This window comes from Lonchura striata, chromosome 3 (assembly GCF_050655825.1).
Source record: "Lonchura striata isolate lonStrDom1 chromosome 3, ASM5065582v1, whole genome shotgun sequence".
NCBI lineage: Eukaryota > Metazoa > Chordata > Aves > Passeriformes > Estrildidae > Lonchura > Lonchura striata.
In genome coordinates, this window is record NC_140705.1 from 112,537,501 (window position 1) to 112,563,373 (window position 25,873).

Genomic DNA, 25,873 nt, shown 5'->3' on the forward strand with positions numbered 1-25,873 from the left:
AATGGCTTGGAACAATAGCTTTCATGCTTACTTTGTAAAATCCAGAAAGGATAGTGATTGGGAAGTGCACAAGTGGAAGAAAATCTGTAAGGCATAATGATGCATGTCTAGGAAGTGTCATCTGTTTGTTGGCATATTGTTGTCTCAAAAAGTGAGTTTAACCCTTTTACTGTGGCTGAGTATCTTGTGCTCCCACACCCCTATTTCCTCCCCCCCTTTTTTATTTCTTTTGGGGGTGAGAGATGTTTTTGGAGGGGACATTATTTGAAAGAGGGATAGATTTGCTTATGCAGCTTTTGCTTGCTTCTCAAGTGATATTTCTGTGCTTGAGAAACACCAAGCTTGCCTTTGACATTTTTTTGGGGTGTTCTTGTGCCAGGATGGCTGCAACCCTGGCAGAGATAGTGGGGAGATGCTGAGCTGCCTCCCTTACCCCACAATCTTTCCCTCCACACAGGGACAGGTGAGCAGTGCAACTTTTTGTAGCCAGGATAGAAAATTGGGCCCTTTCCTTGGCCCATAAAGGACTCATAAAATAAATGCACACCTGATATCACTGTGGTTACTTTCTCCCCTCTCTTCTCCTTTTGCATTGCATTTTTTTTCTTGGTTGGCATTACTGTAGTCACACCCACTGTAGCTCTAAGGTTTCTTGTTTAAATACTTTTATTCTCCAGTTTTAGAGACCAATCTGTTGGAGTTAGGCCTGCCTCTGACATGCTGTTACATTTCTTGCTGCAGCAGGAAATATATGTTCCTTCACAAAAGCTGCATGAAAAGGGGAAAAAAAAGTCTTAAATGGTTCTGTTTTTTTCATGCTTTTTTGTTAATTTGCACTATTAACCAGGATAAATCATTACTGGTTTTAAGTGTCTGTGGTCACATAAATATGTACTTCTGACTCTCATTAATTCTTATCGGTCTGAAATATTGACAAAAATATATTAGCTGGGAATACCTGAGTTGAAACTGTAATTTAGTTGAAGTCTTTTTAATTATACATTCTGGATAGCATCATATAACTGGTGACAGAAATAAGCCAACTCATATTCACCTAGAACAACTATTCCTTGATTCTTTGTAGACGGTCAAGACTAGAGGAGAAGAATAAGAAGGAGGGATTTAAAAAATAAAGTCTGTAATTTTTCACCTGCATTTTTTGTACCCATGTTCAACTTAAACGGGGAAAAAAAGGGAAAAGAATGAAAAAAAAATAATTAAAATCTTGGTGTGACCGATAGATTGCAGATGTTGCTTTCTTCTTTACCCCAGCGTGTACTAGGGAGAAAAATCTCTGCCTTCTGTCTTTTTCACCCTTAACCAGTGAGAGCTACAAAACCATGGATATGAGATGGGAAGTTTAGGTAAAGGCTTGGTGTGGATTTTTTTGGCATGAAAAAATCAAAAAAGAGTGTCCCAAAAGCATCTGTGACCACAGGCTGGCTCTCCCAGCTGGTATCTCTTGGTGGCTGGTTTTGGAAAAGAGTGAAGCTTTGTGGGACTCAATGCACAACTTTCTTTGTATGTGGCAGGAACTTGTTTAGCTTGAAGGGGGAGTGCCAAGCCCTGATTTTTTTTTTTTTTCATGAGAAACTCTGAATGACAAATGCTATTTTAAGTGTAGAATTAGGAGCACTAATTACAGCTGACATTGTTTTGTAATTTTTAGTTCCAACGTTGCACAACGTTTGGGTTTCTCAAGCCTTTGCTAGTGAGCTCTTTTCTGACTGCATAAACAGCAAATGGCAGATTCAGAAAATCAGCTCCTTCCCTAATGAATTCAGAGAAACTCAAATGGAAACACTGACTCTTAAGACTCATTTTTCATAATTGTGGAGGGAATCAGTGTTTTGACCATATAAAGGTAAAATCAGGTATTTCTCCAGAGCTATGTTTGGCTTCTTCAGAGGTTACACACACAGAAAACATCTTAAGATCACTCCATATGTAACATGTTATCAAAGCTTTACTTCATAAAACTGTTGCCTTTCGAAAATCAGAAATTAAACCGTGACATGAGAATTGGAGGGGTTAGGAATAGGTCCTGGTGGTAGCAAAACCCTGTGTTTGCTATAACATACTCCCTTCACTTCTTCCACTTTCCCTCATTATCTTGTTTGCTATGTGTTACTGAATAAGCATGTAACCTCTAAGGCTGTGGAGCAGATCATTAGGAGTTACTGATTAACACCATGTTTCAATAGCAGATCCTGAGTTCTTCTTTTTACAAACCGAAGGGGTCTGGCTTTATGATTTTTTAATTAGAGTGTAAATATTGCAGCCTCATAAACTGTTTGATTTATGGATGACAGCAGAGTTTGCACTCTGGGAAAGGACAAGGGAAGCTTCAGATGTACAGTTTCAGTGTCCCTGTTTGCCTCAACACCTGTCCTGGTATTTTATCTTTGGTGAACACATCCTATCAGCCTTATCCATAATACCTGTGTGTCCAGTCTGGGAGGATGACTTAAATTCTTTTTTTATGTTTCTAAGCATAAGTAGTATTCACATACTGTACATTTTCACTGATGGAGTGAGGGAAAAAATTTTGGAGGAATATTAAGCTCATAAGGTGAGTTGAAAAGTTGATGTTCATCATGAGGATTCCAGAGAAGTGGGTCACCACTGTAAATTTCAGAGGCATCAGAGAAATGGTAAATCAAGAGTGACAAAGATTTGAGGTGTTGGTGGATAATAGAAGGGTATTTCTGAGATCCCTAATGCAAAATGTTATCAGATTTTTCAGGATGAAAACTCCAAAAAGGGAAAGTCTCACCTTTCTCAGGCCATCAGTAGAACTTGGCTCCCATGTGCAGTGCAAGTTAGAAAACTCACAAGCAGGGGGAGTGATTTAATTTTAACTGGATTTGAATCAGCATTATTTACCAGTGGGGCACCTATAATCCTCAGTAGAATTTGTTCATCAGAAGTTTGGGCTCCTCCTGGTCACCAGGCTCTTTGGGCAACATTTTTATCCTTGGAGCAGGGAAAGATTTTGCAAACACTGAACTTCTTTCCTTTATGAATCTTCCTTGCTTCATCTCCATAACTGGCATTCTCCTCCAGATTGCTGTCAGCAAGGTTACGCTTGCATGGGGGTTATTCAACCCAAGGTTGCTCTCAGGAGCAATAATTTACCAAGAGAGACCTAATTCTTTGCACAGGGGGTTTTACAAAGCCTCCTTCACTAGCATGACTTGCCTGTTCCATCTCACACATCCTTGGGAAACTCTTCTTGCCATCACAGCCAATGTGATTTGTCTGTTGAGGTTTTGGGGGGATGTGTTTTGGGATGTCTCTTGGTTGTGTTGCAAGGAATTGGGTTTCTCTGCTGGGCTGTTTTGTGGTGTCTGTAGCCCTTACAGAGCCTGCCTGCACCATTCCAGTGTGCCTGGGCTGTGGGACTGGAGGAAGAAGAGGGGATGGTGGGCTTGCCTCTCTCTGTGCATGCAGGAGAAGCATAACCTCACCTGAATGTTCGTGGTGACAGAGAGGAAGAAAGTTAAAGACAGTTTTCCTTAGTATATACTTGATTTAGAATAGAATTTGTCAGTTGTAAATATTGGACAGCTTTCTGTCCCCAAATACATGGCACGGTGTGCAGTGCTGAAATGGTCAGGACAGACAAGACAAAATAAAACCTCCATTATTAATTCTCCATTCTACCTCTTAGCAGATCTTTTCTGAGTCCCCCACATTGGTCTTTTCTCTGCTAGAGCACCAGGGACCTGTCTCAGACCAAACCTCTGGGAGAGGAGGCAGCCAGCTGCGACAAACCAGGAGCCTGGCTTGAGAATTGAGTGCTTTCAGAAACCATTGGCACTCTGTTCACTTTCTATTCTCTGCAGCAAGAAGACTAGAAGCATAATTTACTTTTAATGATATCCAAAATGTTCATGAACAGTGATGAAATCCAAAAACATGCCATAGTGTCAGATTCACCTCTCTTTCTGCTGGAACTGTACTTGTTTTACTACAGGAAGTATTTTGTGGCTCTACAGTAGCAGCCTGGGTTTTGTTGCCAAAAGCCCAAATAGTGAAGTTTGGTGTGGTTTTTTTTTTCATCAAACTTGTTGAAAGGCCTTTCAGTGCAAACTTGATGTCAATGGCAATTACATATATGTTTACAGATTATGGCTCCAATCCCATCCTGGTAAATGTTTTTGCACATGGTTAAATCTGCATGTGTAATTTCCTAGAGAATAAAATCACAAGTGGTGAATGTAGGAAGATAATAACTTGAACTGAACTGTTCTCTTGTTCTTATTTAATTTTGAACTTGTTCAACCCTTGTGGGTTCAAAAGTTCACCTCAGTCTTGACCATTATTGAGCTTGGATTCTGTTTAGGAGAAACTGTGACACCAAGTAAAGCGAAGGGTCAGAAGACAATAAATCCAACAGAATACATAAAGTGATAAATTAAGAAGGCAGAAAGACAGGAAAAAGGAAAATAACATGTATTGGGTGAGTTCTTGGTTTTATAATGTTGAAAGGTGCTTTGCTGCTGACTGCACTGAGGCTGGGATTTCTTTCATAACACCTGGTTCAAAAACACTGGAATTCAACCAGAATGTTTCCATTACCTATAGTATTCCTGTGTCATTTATAATGAGCTTTGTTTTGTAGCTCTAATGCATGGTTTAGCTCCCAATAGCCCTTAGCTGCAACATGAAGTGGCCTAGCCCTTGGGGGCTGTGGGGGGAAGCTGAAATTACAGGAGAGAATGGCTTTTCCTCATCTTCCTGTTTCCCCACAGAGGCTTCAGAGCCTCAAATGCATTTATTTTGCAACCCAGTTTCTTTGTGACTCAATTTCTTTTGTGTTTATTGAGCCCCCCTGTGATACAAATGAAGCTGGAACCAAACATTTTATTACAAATTTCATTTGAAAAAAGACCAAGGATATTTCAGTGCATATATGTGCCTACAGTCTTCAGTATAGTCAACAAGAAGTTCTTGTGTTATTAGTGCTGAATTTGAGGATTGAATCAGGGTGTCCTAAAGGTGAAGCCCATTTTGCTTTGCAAGACATGTTTAATTTTCCCTGTGTTTCCAATAAGGAAACAATTTGGCTCGGTGTCTTTACTTGCAAAAGTCCAGAAAAGGAAATATCAGGAAAGTGCAAAAGTTATGTAGGGGCAAAGCTGCACCAGAGGTATGTAAAGTGATTTAACTCTGGTGTCTGTATAGGAGCAAGAGATTAATTTGAAATACAGGTTTTTCTGATAGTGTACCAAGCACTTCAATATCCTTTGGGTTGGGATGTCAAGAGTTATATCAATTATTAATATTTTGGTATTCTTGAGATCCTAGTACTTAACAGAATAAATTGACAGAAATCCACCCATCATCAGATGTAGAAAGATTTCCTTTGCTTTTTTCCTTGCAGTAATGGAACTGAGCAGATTCCTGCTCCAATTCTACTGAGTTCATTTTGCTGGAAACTACCTGCCTTCCTTTAAAAGTACTAGTATTGATTGAACAGTAAAAACTTGTAAAAAGAATTAAAAATCAAAGTGTCATATTTTAATACTTACTTTTAAAGCATGCAGTGTTTAAAAAGTAAGATCATTTCTCTGAATTCCTTGAGAAACATTCCTAGGCTATGAAAGAACCCAGACTTAATGGGTTAAGTGCTTGAAAACTGAAGGAAGTGCTCCAAACATTGCAGAAAGTCTGAGGTTTTAAAGAGAGAGAGAAGTATTTGAAATGCTCCTTTCAAGTTAGGTCAGGGTTTTCCAGTTCAGAGATATTTCTTGTTGTCAGTAAACTAAAAATGGAAAGAAAACTCCAGACCCTGGAAAGGAAGGGAAGTCAGAGAACCTAAGTAAGTGATGATTTATCTGATAACAAAAATCCTACTACCCTAATCATTCATGGTTTATTTCTTTGGCATGCAACAGTTAAGAAAAATCCACTGATCTCTAGTAATTCCACTATTGCGAAAGCCAAATCCTTCATTTAAACTTTTGAGGCAATTTTTCCATTTACTTCCCTGCCACTCAAGCAAAGAGCAGAAATCATAAGCTCACTCATACCACTTCACCTCATCAATTAGAAAAGAGACAGGAGTTGCTTCCAGATGAAAAGGGGATGCAGCAGAGGAAAAATATGCTGGAAAATCAAAATTGATTGCCTCTAATAACTTCTGGATAGCGTTCCAAGCTTGGGTTGGCCACATTGAGACATCCCTAAACTTTGTGAAAGTTGAGATTTGGAGCTGTCTGCTAGAACAGAATCATCAGAGAGTATTGCACTTAATTAAAGAAATTGATATATAGAACAGAGCCAGCATTTTGTCATATTTCAAATAATTAAATCATAAATTAATACACTTTAACCCAAATTTGAAAACCTAAAGTCCAGCCTCAAATTTTAAGTTCATGCCTGCTGCCAGCCCTGCCATTTGATAGTGCACCCTCTTACAAGTAGCATGATTATGGTTAATGAGTCCTTTGTGTTGACATATGAAAGTTAAATGCAGAACAGTGTTTGCTCTATGACTTGAGGGTTTTTTATTTGTTTTAACACCACCTTTGGCATCTGTAAAATTATAGAGTATTAAAATAAAACCTTAATGGACAGAATGAAAATCTGTAGCTTCCAAGCTCTCTGGTGGGAAAGTTGTGTGCATTTGATAAATAAACTCCCAAAGTAAGGTAAGAAGCCTATTAGCTCAACCACTTGAATTTTTGTTCAACCTTTATCCTGAAATTTAAGACACAGATCTAAAACAGCATTATTGGGAACTATTCCCATAGGTAATCTAGTTTAAGGGAAACCACTTTCATGTGGGTGCAAAGTGAGTCAGAAAAATTGCCACTCACACAAGCTACCAGTGCCATTGTGAACCTGGGAGTATGTGGACACTGAAATTATTAAATTTACAGGTTACATCAGGCTGAGGGAGTCTGAGAAAGTTGACAAATAGGACTAAATTTCAAAATTGTCTTGGTAAACAGGAGAAACAGCCTGGAGCAGGAGAGTGCATTTTTTGAGACAAAATGCCAAGCTCTGAGCATGTGTGGAAAGGAATACTCTGACAAAGACAACCCAGGAAACACCTGTTTTGTGAGAGGGGACCAAATAGAACTTTAGTAGGTCCGCAGGAGAGCACAAAGGTGCTTCTGGGGAAAAAGCAACTATGTCCAAGGCAGGGAAGATGGTGTGCATGTGGAGATGAGGAAGGGCAGTCATCATCTCCCTTGTGAAGCACTGGTGAGATTTCTGTGGTGGTGTGCTCACATTTGGGTGTGATAAGGATAAAAATGAGCACTAGTGGGAGAGGTTGCAAAGGGAGAAAAGATTTCTTGGAGTTTTGCCAAATGTGGCATTTTGAGGACAGACTGAACCAGGGATGTGTAGAGTAAAAAAGGTTAAGGGAGCACCAAATCTCTAAAGGGTGGCTGCACAGAGAAAGGGAATAATTTTTCCTTTGTGCCCCCTTGACACAGAATTAAAAACAGTGGGACAAAACTATAGAAAATAAGATTGTTATATGATGGGGAGCATATTCTGTCAGTATGGACTTTATGGACTCAGGAGGTACAGGAATTGCAGGCTTCAAGAAGTTTTGCTAAATGTGTGTAAAGATGATACTTCTACAGAGCCATTCCATTGACAGGACAACTGTCATAAGGCCTTAAATTTTAAGTTAAATAATGAAAAACTGTATTCTTAGAGCCCTTTTTTTCAGGAAAATACTAGTGAAGAAAGTTTTCCAAAGAAATAACCCCATTATCCACCCTCTTAGAGGGACCATTTATAGCTGTGTTCATCCCCAAAGCATTTTCAGGGGTGCTGTGGGTGTCTCTCCTTGCTCTTTGCAGGAATCTAACATTGAAAACTAACTACTCTAAAACTAGAAAAAAAAAAAGAAAACAAACCAAAATAGAGTGTTTCCACAAGCCAGTGTTTTTCACATGTTCTATAGTGAAAATTAAATGTAAAATCATGTATTTTGAAGACCAAGAAATGACACAATGGAAGAATATGATCAAGTGTAAATAGAAGGTAAAGTGTATAAATGAAGGACTTCCCTTCCTTCAAGAGTATTCCCTTCCAGGGTGAGATATACTGCTTTACCTTGAGATTCTGTTTTATTTCATGGCATTCTATCTTTAGTTTTTGTTATAGCTTTATTTCACTACGTGCAGTATGGATTCATCTTGTGCTTTCCAAAGGTGCTGAGCAGAGAAAAATCCGTGGCGTTAATTGAGAGAGAGAACTCGATCGTGTAATAAATGTTTGTGAGATACACACATGCACCATGGGAGAGGTTGGGGTTTTTCTAACTTTTGGCATTTTAGGACTACAAGCACCAGTGTTGTGGAGATAATATCAAGTGGTCTGATAGCAGGATGAGTGGGGCCCTACAAGAAGGCCCTACAAGAATCAAAGGCAGGTTATTCACTGCCTGGGCTGTGAGCAGGCTCTCAGAGCTCACAGAAGCCTCCATCAGCACTTTGGTATTTCTTTCTGAAGAGAGCTCTTTTGCAGAGGTCAGAACTGCCAGCTCGTCAGGTATTTCCCAGAACTGTCAGTCTCTCTGGGGTGCATAAAGCCACAGCACTGACATATCACTTACCTAGTTCTGCTAGACTCACCCTCTCAGTGAAGTCTGCAAACCATCTCTGTCTTGTGCAACATTTGCATTATCTAAAGCCCACTATGAATGCTGTGGTCCTTTTGCCTTTGCAAATGCTGTTTAAATATAGCATCCATAAATAAACGTTAAATAATTCATGAAGATAATTTTATAAATTCTGCTAGGCCACACCTCTCTGGGGGCATATTTATGAACGTGCGTCAGGCTGGAATCGATGCGTCTGCCAAGCGTCCTTACCTCCGAGGCAGAATTCCCACATCCAGCCCAAAATGCTGCAAACGACTCCGATCCCACTTCACTACTCATCCATCATACTGTCACTTTAATTCAGATGCTGCTACTTGTTTTAATAACATACATCTTACACAAAGAATATTGCTAACACAAGATTCTTGAGGTAGATTTTTACAACCTCATAAAATGGTATTAACCCTTTGATCCCTGATGTTCTTTTCATACAGCTTTTTTTTTTTTTTTTTATGCTTATCAATAACCCGTGTTCGTGGGGTCTATTCATGCTGGAGAATCCGACATCAATCACTGCAGTAAAAATATTATTCCTCCAGCATTACCCTAAAGAATTATGGAAAGAATAAAAGTGTTATTGCAGGAATTATTTAGCAAACAATACATGGATAAAATGTATTATGGTAAGTGTTAAATTATATCACCACATTACAGAAAACTACCTGAGATAGCACAGAAGGTAGTTCAGTGCTTTTTCTAAGTAGTTCAAAGAGAACAATAGCAGAATCCCACAAAAGATTTTACTATGAAACCCTGGAATGGCAAGGCAAATGATGTATTACCACATAAAATGATAGTTTACAGGGGGAAAAGAAAATTCTACTGGCTTATTTCTGAGTTACACCTGGCGATATTTTGGGAGTAAGAGGAGGTGAGTAATAGTAATTTACATTTAGCTGCTTAACACCTAAGTATTTAAGGGACTTACTTGTTGGGTTTTTTACATGTCTTTATAGAAATACCTTTCTTCTGCTATTACAGAGCAACATAGGACATGCGATTTTAAAAAATAATTTGCTTCCATTCCAAAAAAAGAACACTCTAAGTTATTTCTTTCTTCATTCTTCCTACTGTTTTTCCTTTGAGGTCAGCACCAGGAATTAGAAAATGTTTTACTGAAATGCTTGATTAACAAAAGTACTAAAATCATGACAATATTTTCAGTAAAATTAAGGATACCTAAACAAGGTTGGGTTCCATGATTTTACCAAGTAGACTCTTATCAGTTAATGCAGATTTAGAGAGGGGGAAAAAAAGCATAATGTTGCACTGGGCTCATGGGATTCATTTGATCAACATGATTAAATTATTTCCTTACTCAGCTAGAAGGAAATTACTAGTAACCAGACATTATGTGTCTGTTAATTATGTGCAATAAGGTTCTCTGCTATCACACCAGCTCTTGCATTCATGTTCTCTGTGTCTTAAAGACATGGAAAAAAATCGAAATAGTGAAAAGGAACAGCTATAATTTTCTTTCCCTTGTTTAATAAATATCTAAATGTAAATGTTACAGTACCAAAAAGCACTTGTAAGAAGCAGCTGTTTGTCCTTCAGGTAATCATAGGTAAGTTTGTGGAGGTGACATGCCGGCATTTCACGTGTTTTTGTTGCTCCCACCAGGATTTTTTTTTTTTTCGTGTTGCAATTATTCATTTTTATAAATTGGATCATTTATTATTGTAAGAAATGAGAATGACAGTTTGCCAGAAACCTGTAATTTCACTTGAAATACTTAATCTTCATGATGCAAGATCTGCTCACCTATATGTTGTCTTTGTGCCAGATCTACATTTTGCTCTGATGGTGCCCAATCTAGGATTTCAAAAGGATTTTTTATAAAGGAAGAAACATATGGTGCAAGAGAGGCCTTATTCTTTTTCTAATGAAATGATGGGCTTCTGTTTCATATTAAAGTGTTAATAGGTCTGAAATTAGGTCTCAAAAAAGAGAATAGTGCTTTTAAAATTCTTAATATGATCCATTATCTGCAGTCAAAACCAGATGACATTTATTTTTATCCCAAAAATAAAAAAAAAAGCCAAGCCACAAGGAAAAAAAAAAAAAAATCCTGGATTCAGGCTCTGATTTATTGAATGGAAAGCTCTTTAGAATCAGAGCCTGGGCTGGAGGCTGGAGGTTTTGTTCGAGTTTGAGAACCTTCATATGTTTTTGAAATCTAAACAAATATTTCAAAGAAGGTGGTGTCACATTTGAAGTAAGTGATCCTATTAGGCACTGGGACACGGCTGCTTTGTTGGAGGACTGGGCAGCATTTTCTGTAAGATAGTGTGGTGTTCTGCTAATACACCGAGACATCACTTTCATCTGAAATGCCGATAGAACTGAACTTCCCTCGTGCACTTTGGCTTTCAGTGTTAATAATGAATGAATAAAAGTTCAGAGGATAGAAGCTAAATGGATATTGTACTCTAAAAAAAAAAAGAATTTTAACTAATAGTGTGCCAAGCTATTCAGAAACAAGTGAAAGACAGTAAATGGACGAATTTCTTATGAGTGGTTGGGAAGGCTGTACCGAGGCATTTGTATCAGTTGCACTGGCATAAAACACATAAAGGAATTTCAATACAATTAAAAATGCATATTTATTATAAATAATGAAGATTTGATGACATTTTCTTAGTTCTGGGAATTTTGGGTGCAATCTAATTCATCACAGTTAGCTTCCATAGGATAGCCATCTCTTCCATAGCTATTTGAAATTGCTGTTTTTCTTTATGTCTGCCAGAAAAGTAACTGGGAATCTAATGGGTTTTGTAGCTCTGCAGCATTGCCAGTAGGCAGCCTAGAAAGCACTTTCTCTGGAAGCATCATCTGGGTGATGCCCTCAGATGTTCTCTATCTGATTATTACAAACCACCAAGCTTCAGCGGCTGTGGTCTCTCTTGACCAAGAAATCTTTTGGGTGGCCCAGATCCTCATTAACATTCATCTTCATTATTAAAATGTCAGCTCAAATCTAGAGCAGGTCCAGCTCAGAACAGCCATCAGTACTTGTAGCGTGTGGCAAATAAGAGCAACAGCCTGAGGTTTCTTCTAAACCATATGAATATCTTCTCTTTTATAATCTGTCTCCCACATCTAAGTGCTGGCACTGCTTACCAGGAACTCAGAGATGCTCTCAAACCTGAGTGGAAATTGTTGTGTATAAGCAGGGCTTGTGCTCAGTTGTGTCAAAGTCACAAAACAACTATCTTCAGCACTTTTTGAGGGATACAAAAAGAATTATATAGCAAAGAGCTAATCCCAAAATGATGTGCGTGTATGTGGAGAGGTACGTCTGACATTCACATTAATACCAAATGAGTTCATCATGATTAATGTTATTACATTAAATATCGAAGGAATTAATAATGATTAGACCATTATTTTAAAGGGTTACCAGCATGACACCAGCTCATTTTTTAGCAGCTGTAGACACTTGGGTTTGTACTTTTTTCTCTCTGTGCATTTTAAGTCCTCACCTACTTTGACCAAATATACTCACTTGGAATTTCATCTTACTGAATTTATGATTTTATGGCTGTGTTTCCTGTCAGGACTAAATCCAAGTCCTGATGAAGTCATTAGAAGCTTTGCTATTCACTTCATTGCTGCAAAAAAGGCTGAGGTCTGATCCTGGTTTCTTTGGACTGACAAGCACTCTTTCCATTCGTTTCATTGGACTTTTATATGCCTCCTTTAGCCTATGGAAAAAGATAAGTGAATATTAGTTTGGAATTTTTTAAATGTGTTTTTAGAAGATCTTTGCTTGAAGGACAGCTCTTTATGTGCAGTCTTCTACCTTTTAAAAAAAAAATGCCTTCACAGAGATCAGTAAGAAAGTCCAAAGTACATGTGTAGTACTATGCTTTAAATAAAACTGCCTCAACTAAGGAAAAAAAAAGTCACATTTTGCAAGTAGGAAAAATGCCTGAAACAGATGATTGAGAGCTATGTACTTTATAGGAATTGCTGCCAACACTTGGATAATCCACTGTTTCTTGATGCACAAATAGTATTATATTCCACACTTTTAATAAAACTAAAGAAGCCAAAAGATCTCATAAATTATCTACTTAGTACAAACTACTAAAACCTACTAAATCTGTTTTGAAGTACTAATATCATGCGCAGTATTTAAAAGTGGTACGTATCAAAATATCATTTATAAAGGGGAGAAAGCAAATATTATTTCCATTTCTAATTGGAAATTCTTCTATAAAAGGATAAATTTTGTAACATTTATCTGCTTTTCTTTACTTTTTTGCATATACTGATTTTTTTGAAGGTCTTGGCTATGATTAAATTGCTTCTTGATCAGCTGCTGCTGATTAGTAATTTCAACCTTTTCACAGATATTAAGAGTTGGAGTTTGGCTGTCATTTTTTCCCAGCTTTAATTGGTAATAATTTTTCTGTGATGGCTTTATAAAATGGTAGCTTAGGGTTTTAATTTGGCTTTTTGTTCTGCAGTAAAAGAAATTAAAGAAAATATGATGAAACGAGCTGCAATTTGTTATGATGTTGCTTTTCCTAAAGATTTTCTACTCTGTCCAAGACATACCAACATCTATGTATATCTTTATATTAGGAAATTAAACATGTCAGGGACCATTCTGTGTCAGTCAGGCTCTTGGGCACAATGCTACTCACTTGCATATTATTATACACTTTTAACAAAAAGATGGTTGCACAGATGGTTGCACCCATTTTCTGTTGGGAATGGTTCTTGATCCATGAAAATTCCCAATCCTTGCCAAGGATTTGGCCAAGGGAATGGTGGATAGGTTGGTTCAAAGCATGCAAGGATTGATGGTCAAACAGCAGAGGTGATGGAGGTGTTGTTTGTGAAGCACGCAAGTCCCTCATACCACCCTTGCTGCCAAATGCTGGTCCAGAGATGAATTTTTCTACTTCCACTGCTTGAGTCCATGTTCACTGTGTCCATTTTGTACCCTCGTGTGTGATTTTTCAGATGAGTGATACCTCAATTGGTGTCAGTGGATAATGGTAACACTTCTGTCTCTATAAATCTTGTTGTAGAAGTCTGAATGTAAAGTTTGGGGGCCAAAATCAACTCTTATAGCTCATGGAAATCATCAAGATTGAAGTGTATATATACAAACTTCGAGTTGGGTGATTTTCTGTATCAGATCAATATATTCCACCTGAAAAATCCAAGTCCAGTTGTATTTAGCCAGACCTATATGTTACATACTAAATATTCTTTAAACTCTGCATTATTATTAAATATAAAGACAATAAAATAATGTATAATGGGGTGAGTAATCTGCCTGCTGGATAGACACAGATAGCCTTGTTAGTCATGATATAGAGAGATCTCACTGTTTTTGTTGTTCCTCAGTTATGAGTTAATTTCTCTGCTCTAAATACACCTGCCAAATATTTATAAAAATAGTATATTCTGCTTTTAGGTTTGGGTGGTGTGCAAGTGGTGAGCTGACTGAAGAAAACTTCAACTTCATGAATGTGCTTTGAAGAGTGCATTGAGTTCCACTGGTATTTTGTACAAAGACAAGGAATCAAGTCTTCTAGGAGTATTTTGAATTATTATAAAGGAGAATCAAACTCCTATGTGTAGCTTTAGTTCTGGTTGATCATTTTGTTTTGCTGCAGGAATGCCCTGAGGTTCCTGAGAGATTTCTGCTCCTGGCAGCATTAGGCTCGGTGCAGGGAGGATACCTCAGAAATTTATCCTGCTTGACTGCCATCTGGACTGTGGCATAAGGAAACAGGTTGGAGAAGGCTGAGTGTGGAAAACCTTCCAACATGGTGAGAGAAAAGGGTGTGGCCAGGGTGGTGTCTCAGGACTTTGCTTGCCTGGCTGGTGCCAAGCGTTGGCAGTCTGAACTCTTCTAAGGACGGCGGAGGACGTCAGTGTGAGCTGTGTCACTGGCTCCAGGGGAGGCAGACCTTCCACAGCTCCAGCCCTTGTCAAAGCTTGTGTGATGGAGGGAGGTTTAAATGTGTGACAGCAGCACCAAAACACTTTGTGTCATTTGCTTGACAGGAGGCCAGTGCCATACATGTGTTGGCAGAGCACCCGTGGGGCTGGGACCTGCATCTCCCCACACCAACGTGGCAGATGCTGTTGACAGGCTCACCTGCCCCCATGCCTTCCCTGCAAGACTTATAGCAGTCTAAACTGGGAGAGTGTTACCTACTTAAACTGTTTTTTCTGACTTAATAAGAATTTTTCATCTATAGCAAGCCAGTTTAAAATATTGTCTATACACAAACAGTCATTCTGAATAATAGGCCTGCACACAGTAAATGTCAGCTCTTTAAATCACAGAGGACTTCGGAAGCGGAGTAGAGAATGCTTCATAACAGTTTAAACTTCAGCCTCCCATTTATTATGTATGTGTTTATAAATCTCTGAGGGGCACTCTTTTCCCTCCTGGGAAGCCCAGAGGAGCAGAGTTGTTTGTCAGCCTGGCTGGGCGGTGCGTGGTGCTGCAGTTGCTCCTCTGCATTCTGACCCCATTTGGTTTCAAGGTTGGCATCCAAGGTTGTGCCTGAGGAAATTTTATTTTCTTTTCTCCTAACAGCAGCATACAGGACCTTTTATTTCTAGGAAGATAGTACTGGCAGAGCAAAAAAGTGGCGAGGGGTCAGCAGAGCACTGTTGTGCTGTGTTTTTCTTTTTAAGCCGAGCATGAGTGATCACCACTTTTAGAAAAGGGCTCTCTGTTTGCCACAGAGGAAGAGTGTAAAGGTACCTTGCTCAGCCATGGCGTTGAAAAATTTCTTCAGCGTTCCCATCTATCTTGGTTAGTATGAATACTTTAGCATTAAATGGAGAAAAGGAGAATCCATCAATAGTTAATAACTGACCTTAAGATAGGAATTCAAAGTTCACTACAATTAAACCCAAGTGTCAGCAGAACCCACAAGGGAGGCTATCAATATATTTGACTATACCTACGCATAGATGGCAGATTTAAATTCTACAAGGGAAACGACTGTGCATTATTCCTAATCAAAACACATCCTTGTACTGTCTTATATCACAGACAAAACACAGAAGTTCTGTGTTATGAATGATAGTAGGAGAAAATATACTGAAGAGCAAATGTGATTCTGGATGGAATTTCATCACATGACTCTATTGTAAACCAGATGTTTGTCAGATTCGGTGGGAGAATGTATCCATCTTGAAATTTTTAATAAGGTTACATAAAAGATTAAAAGCAAACATTTACAATACATAGGATTTAAAGATAATTATATTTATCTTAAATTGGGTATTTGCTTGGTAGATCGTTAAAAATATTTACATGATCTATCTATGGTGCAGTGCACCTCATGGATGGCTTCTTTCATTATGTTGTTTGATGTACATCCACAGCATCAGAGAAACAAAATATAAAGAGACTGTTCCACAGACATAAACAATACATGTGATATAAAAAATATGCCCTATTATTGAAAAAAAAGAAAAAAGAAATCTGAAGCCAAATCCAGGAGTTATGGGATAAAATTCTGATGCCTGGAAAAGAGAATTACACTTTTTTACAAAAAGCAGAGATGCCCTCACTGCAAGGGAAGCTGGCTCTGGGTAGAATATAGATAGGTTGTTACTCTTGCTGCTGCAGATGTTTTTTCCTTCAATGTCTTCCCCATTCTCAGAAAGGAAAAGGGAGAATATAGTTTGAAAGAAGGATTAAGAAATGGGAGAAAGGGCATCTTGGCCTTGCAGTTGAGACTTCATTAGGAGATTGCTTCACATTTGTGAATTTGTTCATGCCAACTTCCTTTTCATACCTGTGCTCATTTTTGTGGGGCTACACTCAAGGCCACTAACTCTCAAGATTATTTACTTTAGTGTTCTTTTTATTGGCAGACATTTTACAAGGAAACTTCATGGCAGGATGAATCAAGTGTACACAGAGACATACACAGCAATGCTGCACCAGTATTTCACTACGCTGGCCTCAAAAAAAAAAAAAAAAAAAAACACTCAACAAATCTGTGTGATGAGTCTGAGGTTTTTACCTGAAATCATATTTAAAAGAATAGGAAGATGAATTCATTATACTCCCTGGCTTATTTTGGGAAATATTCTTTCCCTCAGTGGATTTCTGATTCATAGGGAACAAGTACAAAGTAAATGAAATTAGTAAAAAAAAAAAAAACTATAATAACGTTTCTTTTGACATTCTTTCCTGTGTAGCTACAGGGTGTGTAATTCCACTTGGACTTCAGTTGTGATGTTTTATATGCCAACAGACTGATTGGGAATGTTGCTAAATGGCAGCATTTTGACCATTCCTGGTACCAACAAGGTCTGATGGATATAGAACCTCCAGAAGAATCTACAGAATCTGAAGTCAGAGGACAGCATTAATATTGAAATATAACATACAAAACCCAGGAAGTTGGTTGCTCAATGTGGTGCTAATTCAACCACATTATGGATCACTTATAGCCCAGATGGATTATTACAAATTAAAGATATTGTTGATGATTGCTATGGCCAAGTTAATGATGTGACAGAGGTGTTGACACTCACTAGCTGTAGTGTGCAGCTGTAGCCTGTTGTCACACTGCTCTTCTGGCTGCCTCTTTCACCTCTCCAAACCCTCATGCATGGCACAGCCTGGGAGGGTTCAGTATTGCCAGCTCAAAGAGCAAGGAGATTTAATTTTTCTTGCAGAATACTTCAGCGTGCAAGAGGGATTTCTAATTCAGAGCCCTTAATTCTAATCTTCAATAGAAAAAAACCTAGGTACCACAAATTCTCAATGGAAGATAGAAAAAGTTGTCTTTTAGTACATAGAACATGTTTTTTCTTATTTTTTCTTGGGATAGGATTGGTTTGGGACTATGATGCATGTATAATTGGGAGAGAGAAAAAAAAGAGGGTTGCTGGAAAATTGTGAAAGTCGTGAAGAAATTTTCTACAGGTGTCTCCCTGATACTGACTGAATAGTTCACATCAGTGTAGGAGACCCCATAAATATTTTGTGAGTATATTTTTGAAATTTTTCCAGCAAACCCCCTAAATTCAGCATCCATGTAAGATGAGCCTGGTCATCAATGTCTAGGCGTACATTTAGGCTTGATAAACAACATCACAATTGCTCTGTTGAAATACAAAAATATATCTCAAAAGCTCAAAGCAGGACAATTGCTAAGAGGTATGTCTTGTATTGAGTAATGTAATTTTAAAGCCTTGAGATTGTCTTGGAGAATGTTACCAAGTTTAAAATGTCAGCCAAGATCAAAGCATAGTGATCACAGTGAAAAATGCATTGCTGGAGAAGAGAATCAGAGGTGGGGGGTAGGGGACACCTCCTTGGAGATTGTTCCAAATCCAGTGCCCACTTATCCCTCACTCTGCCCCTTGACCATGTCAGCTAATCTCATTTTAGAGACATAGCACAGGAAAAGATAAAACATGAAATAGCTGTATCTGACTTACTTTGAATGTCTGTCAAGTTTCATGTCTTTTAAGTCCTCAACAGATTTATTTCACTTGTATCAGTCACTCTGTGACAGGTGTACATAAATCAGAAAGCAGTCTGGGAGAAGGTCCTTCAGTTGCCAACTTGCCTGTGTCACAGATTCCCACAGAGTACATGGTTATACATGTATATGCAGAAGAGATTTGAGATTCAGTATAATCATCAAGGAGTGTCACTTTCCTCATAGCTAAATACCCAGAAGAGCTGGATGAAAAGGTTAGACTTATCTGTCAGGTTTTTTGGGTACAACAAAGGATCTTGTCCATTCAGGCTGTACAAGGTGTAATCTCATCTGCATGGGTCAAATATTCCAAGTTCATTTCCCAATTCAATGGGCAAATGTCACAAGCTCCAGACAGACTTAGTATAGAGCGATGCAATCTATCAATACTTAAGCATATTGGAGGGGGAACATCATGGCTGGGAGTGCTATTTATTCAGTGAAGCACAGGCTAAATTGAACAGCATGCTTTGGATAGAGAGAGTGGGGGTCTACTACTCATCTTTCCAATGAGCTTTTTTATTTCCATGTAGAGAGATTTTATACTCAAAAGGACTGTAACAAAAGCTGTTTAGACTCACTTGTCGTCCAAGTGTATAATTTGTCCCTGTTAGACTGCGAAGTCTTAAGGAAAACAAGTTTTTGCTAATAATTTTCAGTTCAGATTGGACCTGTGTGGGCTTATAAGATCATTCGCTTGACTGAGCAACCACGGACGTTACCCAGTGGGAAGTGGGCAGGGCTAGTGCTTGACAGCTGTTCTTGGGAGTGATGGCCATATGTATCCCTTGCCACAGGACCGGTTTTCTGATTGAGATCATTCTTTTGTGGAAACACTTGCCTGCACTCTGAGGGATGATGCTGTAAATTCAAAACAACGTGGAGATGCACTTGGTTTACACGGGCGTGAGCGGGCTCTGCTGGTGTCTGCCTGCCAGCTCCAGTTGGCACAGGGTCAGATGTCCCTCTGAACCTTCCCCTTCCACCAAGGGGTTATCATTATCAGGAAAAGGTGCAGAATAATGTCCTATCTAATCAGCGAGGTTGCATTTATATGGTCCTGATAAAGCCTTTTCATTGACTTAGTGGTATCGCATGTCAGTGAGAAAAGCCTGTGGTCAGGTAGCGTGCTGGGACCTTTGTATGCCCATAGGAAAAGTATTTTTTGTGCCTTGCAACTCTGTCTCCCTCCTTCTTTCTCCCTTGGTCTGACTCATCCACTTGTCTCGTGAGCTTTGTTATCGCTGAGAATGCCTTTTATTGTACCTAGATATAGAGCCTATCAGAATGATCTTGTTTGATATCTTCATTTCACAGATGAAAATAACCAAGCACGCAACAACCCTTAAAGGCCTTTGCTAAGGTTGCAAAGTGAGGTAATGTGAGGTTCATGATTGCCTGCATGCATTGAATTCAGCCTTCTTGTGCATATGTGTCAAGATACGATCTTTAGTGAGCTGCTCACTCATTATTTCCTCCACAGGCCACTTCCCTAAGCTGTAAGCCTGTTCTTCTAACTCACTTGCTCCCTATACTTTCCTAGGTCTTTTAGCTGGCATCCTGGAGGCACTGAAATGCTATGGTGACTACATTCATATGAGCCATCAGTATCCTTGGGAAGCTCAGGGTGCATAGCATCCTGACGTTGGCTGTTTATTTTTAGAGGGCTAAAATAAAAAAAAATCAAATCTTACCTAGAGCTATCTGTGCAGAGCACACTCACTCTGTGAAGCAAATGGGTTCTTGTCAGGTAGTGCTCTCATCACCAGGATAAGGCTTCATGCTCTGCAGAGCTGAGGCATTTTCTGCAGGTGTCCAGAGCAGGTTCTTACCTACTGTCTCTTCTGCCTTGTGTGTTGTGCCAAAACACATGGCTCACTGAGTATTGGGGGACAGAGAAAACACAAGTTACAGGATACTGGCATGCTTTCACATGAGATTGTCAATGTGAGCATGTTTTGGGTTGGCTCTCTCCTGTAGCTGCAGAGTGTCAGGGCTGATGTGAGAGAATAGAGTTCATCCACACTTCCAGGTAATTATCACATTGTTGACATGATGGAAATGCAAGCAGTCTGATCTGCCTGAACCTTAGCAGATATCAGGGATGCTGTCATTAATCCTTTCTCCTTCCACTATCCTTTCCCATTTACATGTTTTTGTAGTTTTCTTGATGAATGCTCCCCAATATCTCAGAGGTTCAGAGTGACTATCTGGACAACTCATGCCCCATCAGCTTTGTCTGTCCATGGCTTTTGGGTCTTCCACAGCTTTTTGCCTGATTTCCCTATAATAAGAAGGCTGGAGAAACTTTTCAAAGAGACAAGATGTAATATTGCTAACATCTAATCCTTGTATGCAGCTGGAATTTTTCCTGTTCTTGAATTCTTGCCCAGAATCCACTTTAACACATGGAAACAGTGAGTAGCTTCATAATTGGCTATCCAACAGTATAGTTAACACCAGCTTGTTAAATAGAGGCATGGAGTCAAGCTTGCATGTCTGTAGGGCTTCATTAAGCCTTTATTTCCATTAGCACTTCAGTCCACAGCATCTGTAAATTCATAATTTAAATCCCCACTTTTTTAACTTACCAGTGAGTGATACACTAAATCCAGCCCGATTTTGCCTACCCTTGCAAAGGTGTCAAACTGCTATGGAAATAAATAAAACAATTCTTCATGCAGTAACCATTGGACATGCTGTGGTTGTTTTTTGTAAAGCTGTTGTCTTTCATCAACTGGTTTTTCAATGAGGTTTTGAAAAGCCATTCCTAATTGTGTAAATATCAGAATATAATTGGCTTTCCAATTTCACAGCTTATCAGAAGGAGAAAAGGGGAAGGGGGGAAAACTCTAGATATTTCAAAGACAATAAGTGCATTTGATGTAATGGTCTATGATTTTTGTCTTTTTTTTTTTGTTTAGCCCAGGACTGAAGAAACAGATGGTAAGATTTTCTAGGAAGCTTAAAACAGAAGCCAAGCTAATACAAAACTGTTCAGCTATCAGACAGGGTAAATCCATTCTGTTGCTGTCTTTTTTTTTTTTTTTTCCAAATCACAACCCATCAAAAGAAAGGTTTAGCTTCATAAAAAGATATTTACCAGGAAGCTTTTTGCAAAGAAGAAGGGCATGCTTTGTTAAACCAGATGCATTTTATTTTTCCTGGAACCAAGATTTATGAAAGCAGTATGCTCATATTTCTCCATATACAGTAATTGGAACTCATTATGCTAATTGTATTTCCATTATCACTAATTAACAATCATAGTGACCTGGCCCACAGTCTAATTTGTCTTTAATCTGTTTTTGTATAGGGAGTTTTACCCTGTAATTTCAAGGTGATAATTCTATTCAGCACAACTTTATTGAATAGTGAAATGTAATACTTGTAATATTTAGGGCTGTTCCCATTCAGATAGTTCAAAGGGAACAGGAAGTGAATTTATACCTGTCCATGCTTCTGTGTTACTGGATCTTCCTCCCTCTTGCACTCTGTTTAACCTACCTGTGTCTACCTTAACCTGTATGCAGCTTATCTGGAGTAACAGGAGGTTGGTCAACACTTGCTGATGAGATTTGTGAGCTGTGAAAGAATGTGTGTGTGTTTACTTGTGGATAAATCTGTGGGAATTTGCCATTTTTCACTTTGTGACACTGCACCTACAGGAAAACAGGATTTTCCTTAAATGGTGTTTCTGGTGTAGTATAAAATACTTCCTATGTCCTGAGGGGGAAGAAAACCCTCTGAGCTTAGCATGAAAAGTGTTATGGTCTTTTTATTTTTTTCCTTTATACCTAAACAACAGTTAAAGAATTATTTGTTTTTTCTCCAGGGCTTCCCAGCATTCAGACATTTCAGGGTTTTCCCTGTGCTTTCAGTGTGGGGGAAATGAGCAGTGCTGTGCCACAGGGATTTTGCAAAACCTGCTGTACTGTTCATCCTTCTAGAGCCAGTGTCACAGAAACATTTTCAGGACTTATGGCAGGCAACCTGTCTGTTCTTTTCTGGTGCTGCTCACCTACTGCTCTTTCCCTCTGCAGATTCACTGGCTGTGCTTTGCTGCTGATGTCATGATGTTCCCATCCTACCCACTGATTGATACCAATAATACTGTGCTGTGCAAGCCTCTCCCTTAAATCCTTGCCTTGTTTCTTGGCTTCCTATCCGCGCAGAGTGCCACCTTTCAGTGAGGTGGGTACTAAATTTATCTGATAATCTGTATTATTGCTTCCCCTTTGCACTGCCCCTGGTGTGCTTTGTCATTGAGGACTTCAGAAACTGGGAGTGACTCTAATCTGAGCCTAATCTTTCTGTCCCAGGAACGGCCCAGCTTTCTGAGCAAACAAAATTGTATAATTTGGTTTCAAGGTAGCTTAAAAGCTTTACATGGCTTGTTGGTTTTTCCCTGGATGGGTATGAATATGTAGAAATGGTGATATATATATATATATACATGTTTTCTTAAAACAGTTATTTTCCAAATTATTTGCTCTTGTTGCAGCTCTTTTTTTCCAGTGCCTTGTTCTCCCTCTACGTGCCACTTACCTACTTTAGGATAAGGTGAATCACATCACTCTCAAAAATCCTCACATCTTTTTTTTCACACTGGAATGTGCAACCTTCCAAATCCACAAGTGAGCCCTGTTTCCATGTCACCCTTCTCCAGGGTTCACTAAAGCCTCCCACATCCTGGGTCCAATCCCACTTCAGCTGCCTGGGTGGCACAACCTTCACAGAGTAAATGCTCCTCTTTCCCCAGCACATCAATCAAAGTGTACCACCTAATCGACAAAATAATCTTAATCAATGCTTTCCCCGTCTGGCTTTCCCTAGCAAATATAACTCCCTGTTGATGTTCCCCATCCTCCCTTCTGTTATACCAGATGGTGTGTGTTCCAGTCTTTTTATTATCCTTCTCTGACCACGACACTTTGCTCAGTCCAGAGATCTTCATGCTGCATCCCCTGAGTGTTGTCATCAGCAGCTCTGTCCTGCTCATTGCACCTTGCACTAATGGCCCTCTCCTTCCCCCTGCCTCTGCACTGAGATTTTTCACAGTATTCATTCCCACAGATTGATCAGCTGATAGCAGGTAGCACATGTGCTTAAACCATCACATATCCTAAGTGACCTCTGCATAAACATTGGCAGCATATAGACTGATTTTGTTCTTCTGTGTTACAGATGGCTAAATTCTTCATGATAGATTCAGAAGACAGTGCCCTCTTCCTTTTCTTTCTCATTTGTTTTTTGGTTTTTTTTTCCTTATAGAAGATTACAGAAGTTGATCTGCTTCACATTATCTACAATTATGTTGTTTCTGGGTAGGATGACATAATAACATAAGCATCAGTCAGAAGAACTGTACAGATTTGATTTACTGCTTTGTCTGTCTAAGGTGTTTACTCTGAGAAACAAGCATCATGCTTGTGTTGGTAAAGGGAGAAGGCAAGGCAAGATTATTTTAGCTACAGGAAAATGGCACATTACAGAGGATGTGTCTTCTGTAGCATCCAGGATAAACAATGTAAGATAGGCTCAGTCTAGTGTTAGTTTAGTTCCTAGGTTCTTTCTGTGCAAGCACCCAAATCTTTACAGTTCTTATCCTTCTCTATCAAAATGGAGGCATTTTATATTCTTTTTCACCATCTCCAAAAAATGTACCCTCCTTTCCAGAAGGGCTATGGCAGAAGAGCAGTCTGTAAACCTGAAATGTGTATATACTGTACATTTCACAGCCTCTTCAGAGCCTCTGCCACAGCAACATCCCCCAGGCTGAGCAGCCCCACGTTCAACTAAGCCAGCCTTGAACCATTTGAACCATTTGGGTGGAGGAGAAACAAAATCTGCCTGGACTTCCCGGCCCTCCAGGCTGCAGTTCCGCTCTGCAGGAGAACATGCTCACTAAATACAATTTGTAGCAAATGTAATAGATGTGTGGAGTTGAAAGAGAGGCTGAGTATCTAAATTGCAAAGACCACAAATCAGTTACTGAGTAGATAGATATGCTAAGTGAACGCCATTTTTCTGAAGTATCTGACAGAACTGGAAATCACAATGCAGAGTGATTTTATCGCAGAGGATTTTCAATTTGTTGTTTAGAAAGACGGGTCAGTAAGCATCCACTTTATCCCTAATGACTAAAGAATGTAAATAATCTTGTTGTAACCATTTTTCATGTACATTTTCTGTCTATATGAGGTATATTGCCTTCTAGGTATTTTTTTCCTCTATCAAGGGTCATAAAGGATTTTTTTTTTTGGCCTCCTGTTAAAAGAGGCACTGCAGACTAATAGCTCTTTCAGTCATCATAGAGGTTGATGCAGCTAACATTTTAAGTGGTATTGTCTGCCAGTAATACTTAATCCTATTGTCAAAGGCTGCAGTGCACAGAGAGTGTGTTTTCCTTGGAAAGGTAGCCTGTAGGGAAATGTAATGATTATTTAACTCTTAAGACGAGGCAAGACCCTGCTCTAGCATCAGAAGGGTTATACCAGCTACTTATTCCAAGAAGAGCCTAAATTTTGCCTTCTAATTTATTCAGTTTCGTAACTATTCAATAAAAATTTGTAAGAGCTCTGGGGATTTGTATCACACTCTTTCATTTGCAAGTTGCTGTTTTGGGAAATACAGTTCCTTGCCTTTTTTTTCCTCCACTGTTCTTTTGAGAGGTCTCGAAGCATTTATTGCACTCTGATACAGGATTATATGTTCAGATAGGAAAAAAAAAAGTGGTCCATGTAATTCTGATGAGGTAGAACAATTACTAGGATTTTACAAATAGAAAGGACCTTTGCAATCTAATGGCCTGTGTAACATCACTCAAGCCATTCCCTGAAGCTTCCTTGAAGTCCAACACTTGTGACTTACCTTCAGACACCTTTTATGACTTTGTTGACACAACTTTGATTTATAAGTTTTCAGTGATGGAGCATCAATTGTAACCTTTAATTGGTTGTCTTCCCTGTAAAGGAAAAAAAAAAAAAAGAAAAAGGAAGTGCTCCATATTCTGGACCTTAATTTGTCTAATTTGAACTTCAAGCTATTGAATCTTGTTAAGCCTTTGTCAGCTAGATTGAAGAGTCATCAATTATCAATTTTCATTCCCTTTGATAATAGACACTTATAGACTAATAAATTATCCTTTAACCTTTTCTTCATTAAGCTAATAGATTGAGCACCAGGAGTCTCTCACTTCCAGGCATATTTTCCACTTTTTTGTTCATTCGTGTAGCTCTGAATTCCCTCTGATTTTTCAACATCCCTCCAAAGTATAAGCACCAAATGTATACGTGCAATAGGTTCTCCACCATAATCAGGGATGGAGTTCCATTGTTTTCCTCTATGCCTTCTTGCAATTCATATTTGTTTAGCAACAGATCACATTAAATATCAATTTTTTTTCCAGCAAAGTCTCCTGCAATTATTATTCTCTGTGACTTCTAAGTACCCATTACAAGAACAGAATAATTTCCATCAATTCAGTTTTGTTCCTGGCTATATTATGTGATATTTTATGAGTTCGAAATTTGTATTGTGGGCTCAGCAAGGCAAAAAGATTACCAAATAGTCCAAGTCTGAATTGTATATTTGTTGATTCTGAGAATCATGTGGCAAATTTTTGATGATCCCTGTTTCATAGAACACCGGTCTTCTTAGTAGAGAATAGACAATGCATTTTTTTTTTTTTTTAATGAACTCATTAACATTGTGGAGCACATCCTTTAACTACACAGTGGAA

General features: G+C 38.8%; 1 protein-coding gene across 1 annotated transcript in view; it reads left to right on the top strand.

Moving 5' to 3' along the window:
* The window catches only part of LOC146768063 (uncharacterized), a 518,279-nt gene that overhangs the window by 450,051 nt on the left and 42,355 nt on the right, over positions 1-25,873 (top strand). The window contains exon 6 of the transcript XR_014954527.1: positions 1-25,873. This exon is cut by the window's left edge and continues 1,246 nt beyond it; it is cut by the window's right edge and continues 42,355 nt beyond it. The gene's annotated coding sequence lies outside the window, so the exon portion shown is untranslated.